The 3784-nt window shown below is 37.6% G+C and overlaps 1 protein-coding gene across 2 annotated transcripts in view; it reads right to left on the bottom strand.

Annotated features, from left to right (window-relative positions):
* The window catches only part of Mps1 (Monopolar spindle 1), a 143880-nt gene extending 141701 nt beyond the window's left edge, over positions 1–2179 (bottom strand). The window contains exon 1 of one of the 2 annotated variants that reach the window (XM_069326255.1): positions 2107–2179. The gene's annotated coding sequence lies outside the window, so the exon portion shown is untranslated. Of the gene's footprint in view, positions 1–1864 lie in introns of both variants that reach the window. The other variant, XM_045733494.2, reaches the window with a different exon arrangement.
* Positions 2180–3784: the final 1605 nt, after the last annotated feature.

The following is a 3784-nucleotide window of genomic DNA, read 5'->3' on the forward strand; positions in this document are numbered from 1 at the left end:
TTAGCATTCAGTTCCTTAATTCTGCTTATAACACTCGGGAGAGACAACTTCTCTCGTAGATTAGATGTTTTGGCAGTTCTTGGGACTACAAGAATGATTGTCATGGCTTCATTTTTTATGCTTTCAAGTTTTTCACATCGCTTTGGGAATAAGTGCACAAAACTGGTGTGGCATAGTCTATGACAGAGCGCACACAGGCTGTGTACATCATTTTAAGCACAGTAAAAAGAGACCCCATACCAGGTCATAGCTTTCAGCGAGTGCCCCGAGTCAACTTTTGCATGTTCCTGTGAGTTGGTCGAGCTCCTCTTTCTTCCCCTTGTTAGAGTCGACAGTGATGCCAAGGTACCGATAGTCAACCAATTAAAGTGTCACACCATTAATTTGTAGTTCTTCATTTTCTCTCCACTTGTGATGAGAATATGCTTTTTGTCTTAGTTTCACTTTCTCCACAAGTGAGTTCAACACATTTCCTTCCAAGGAGTTCAATGGAATGTTTAATTTTTCCATAGGTGGGAGCTTGTATTGGGACATTTGCATATCCCACGCGTTGTGTTCCTTCCAGAAATACAATATTTACAATGGCGTTCAAAGTAAATTGAATAGTGTGGGGCTAAAGACCCCTTCTCCTTGGGGGGGTCCCGAGTTCCATACTCATTGTTCTCAAGATTGCTCCACTGAAGCAGACCTTTGCTTTCACAGGGATTTAGTGTGTTTGCTGTCCTTTTATCATAGATTATAGCTTGGTTAGTCTCATATTAAGGGTCCAACCGAGTCCTTTGTTTTTGTTTTACCTTCTAACTAGCACAGAACAATATTGGATCTTTCTCTATGTTTTGGACGATTTTTCTTTTGTAGTTTCTTTTGGCCGATCTGATTTTCCGAGTGGCCGAGTTTAATACCCTTTTGTATACCTCAAGCAATTGTCCATCGTGAATTTTTACGTTCTCCAGAGGTTCCCTTTCTTGTCTTCTTGTCAGCACATTTTTAAGCGAGTTGCATGATGACCCTCTTGAAATATTGCCATGATGCTTCCGTGCCATGTTCACCCATCAGCTCCCTCCAGGAGATGGTTTGCAGTTCCTCTCTCATTCCTAGATTGTCACCTCGCTGGTAATCTAGAAATTCATCATCTTTGACATTACATTCATGTAGTTTTCTTTGTTACAATGTTGAATATTTAGACAAAGTTGGAGTACAGAATACTGTAAGTAGGTAAAAAAAAATTAACAAAAGTACGAAAATTCATGCATAAAAAGAGCACCCAGCCCCTTCAATACAAGTGGATATTATCACAGAATACAAGATACTGAGGGGGGAATAGACGAGGTAGACAAGGATAGTCTCTTCAAATTGTAATAAGTAGAATAAGAGGACAAGTGGAAACTGGAAATGGAAATGTGCTGAAGAAATGTAAGGAAATGTTCACACTCCGTACAGGTAATTAACAAGTGGAATGCACTGCAAAACAAAAAAAAAAGTTGTGGACACCACCTCCATCTACACCTTCAGGACCAGATTCGACAAAGAACTTTAAAGTCAGAAAAGTTAACTCTACCTACTGCATAAACTCTGCATAAAGCCCATAAACAGTGACAAACTTAATATGCCATACAACTAGTTCTATTGACATCTAAAAAATGACGTTTCGTAACATAACCAAGTTTAACAATGTGCATTTGTCTTGAGAATTCTTAAAAGGTTGGCAGCGGAAGACCGTCCTAGTAGGGTATAAGAGCTCTGGCTCAGATGCCATCACAGTGCTTCCACATCCCCACACACAGCTCTAACTATACAATACTTTAACCAATATGTATTATATTTAACTGGTAATTGTCGTAACTATCAAATGGGCAATGTTTACCTTTTGTTTGTGATGTAGAGTCGAGGGAAACTATCACAAACACACCTCCCTTTTTAAATACCAACGTAAACAAAACTTGGCTCCAGGAAGAGACGACTCAAATCACATCTTTACCAAATTGTGCTACGAATACACACACACAACAGCGTTTAGTACACCGTGCACAATCTCCCACAACTCGTAATCACTTAAAGTGTGTGAAATATCCTGTATTTAGCGCCTCAAATGTCATAATTCCTCACCTCCCGCTCGACAGTTTTCAAACACAGTGACGCCCTGGGCGAGCAGCGCGCTGTTGGTAGAGCTGCTCCACCCAGGGTTGCCACATCTCAATTGCTAAAAGTAGCGAGCTGAAGGAATGAATTATGGGGTTCAGTTCCTGAGCCCATTATGTACCTTTGTAACACTTTCCACTACCGTCCACACGATGGATATGGGGTGCCTAATAAATTAATTAAACTAAAAAAAACTAAATGATGCTGAAAGTAGCGGTCTAAAGGACCGAAAGTAGCGAGCTGAAGAACTGAAAGTAGCGAATTTGTAATAAGAGTAGCCCAGTATTTTGTTTATTTACATTTTTTTTGTTTAATTGGCAAGCCTAAGTATACACCGCAATGGTCTGCATCCCTATTCTATACGAGAGATTACACAAGTGTAGATAAAAAAACTAGTTATAAGTTCATCTACTTATCATCTACATCTACTCTAATATTCCCATCTCACAGGATGGTTAGTCATACGATCAGGGAAGAAAATATAATAATAATAATAATAATAATAATAATAATAATAATAATAATAATAATAATAATAATAATAATAATAATAATAATAATAATATTATTATTATTATTATTATTATTATTATTATTATTATATTTTCTTCCCTGATCGTATGACTAACCATCCTGTGAGATGGGAATATTAGAGTAGATGTAGATGATAAGTAGATGAACTTATAACTAGTTTTTTTAATAATAATAATAATAATAATAATAATAATAATATTAATAATAATAATAATAATAATAATAATAATAATAATAATAATAATAATAATTATTATTATTTATAATAATAATAATAATAATAATAATAATAATAATAATAATAATAATAATAATAATTATTATTATTTATAATAATAATAATAATAATAATAATAATAATAATAATAATAATAATAATAATAATAATAATAATTTATTTAGGAAAAGTACATACGTTGTTAAATATGACCGAAAAAGTAAGATTAATAATTCTGATCGGGGAGAAAAAACAAGCCAGGAGTGGGGGGGACCTTAATTTATTAAGTAATGTTTACAGAGCAACTGCTGTACCACAATAAAAGATGTCGTGTAACATGACTGAGTAGAATGCCAGTACTGCAAGCTGCAACTAAGGGAATGAGTCGTAGGACATTAACCGTGCCTAGTGCCGGCTAGCCGAAGCAATGTTGCAGCACTCGCAATCAGCTTAATACTATAATTAAAAACAATGCCAGAGGTAATTGAGTGGCACAGCCAGTACAGTATGTATAAAATATATTCTGTATGCACAGAGGGCATATAAAAGAATAGATATGGTCACTGCTTGATCGCAAGCGGGGATATTTCTGGTGGGGGAGAAAGAAACATTTGCGCAGCGCGTCCCGCGGCGTTGCGCGGGCAGTCTGGGGCCGTATAAATACGGGCGCACAGAGGGGCTCTGCCCTCACTCCGCCTGCCCCCGCCGCTGCCCTCGCAACCACTCCCCGGCCGCCCGACTTCGCACGAGATGGACAACACGCCAGCTGCCTCGGTACCTGACCTCTCTCTCACGGACATCCTGGGGCCCTCGACACCTGTTACGACCCTGGGTTCTCCAGTGGAAACCAGAGGTCAAAATTGAGCTATTAAACTTTCTGGTAGTACAGTTGGG

Source organism: Procambarus clarkii, chromosome 18, assembly GCF_040958095.1.
Source record: "Procambarus clarkii isolate CNS0578487 chromosome 18, FALCON_Pclarkii_2.0, whole genome shotgun sequence".
Lineage (NCBI taxonomy): Eukaryota > Metazoa > Arthropoda > Malacostraca > Decapoda > Cambaridae > Procambarus > Procambarus clarkii.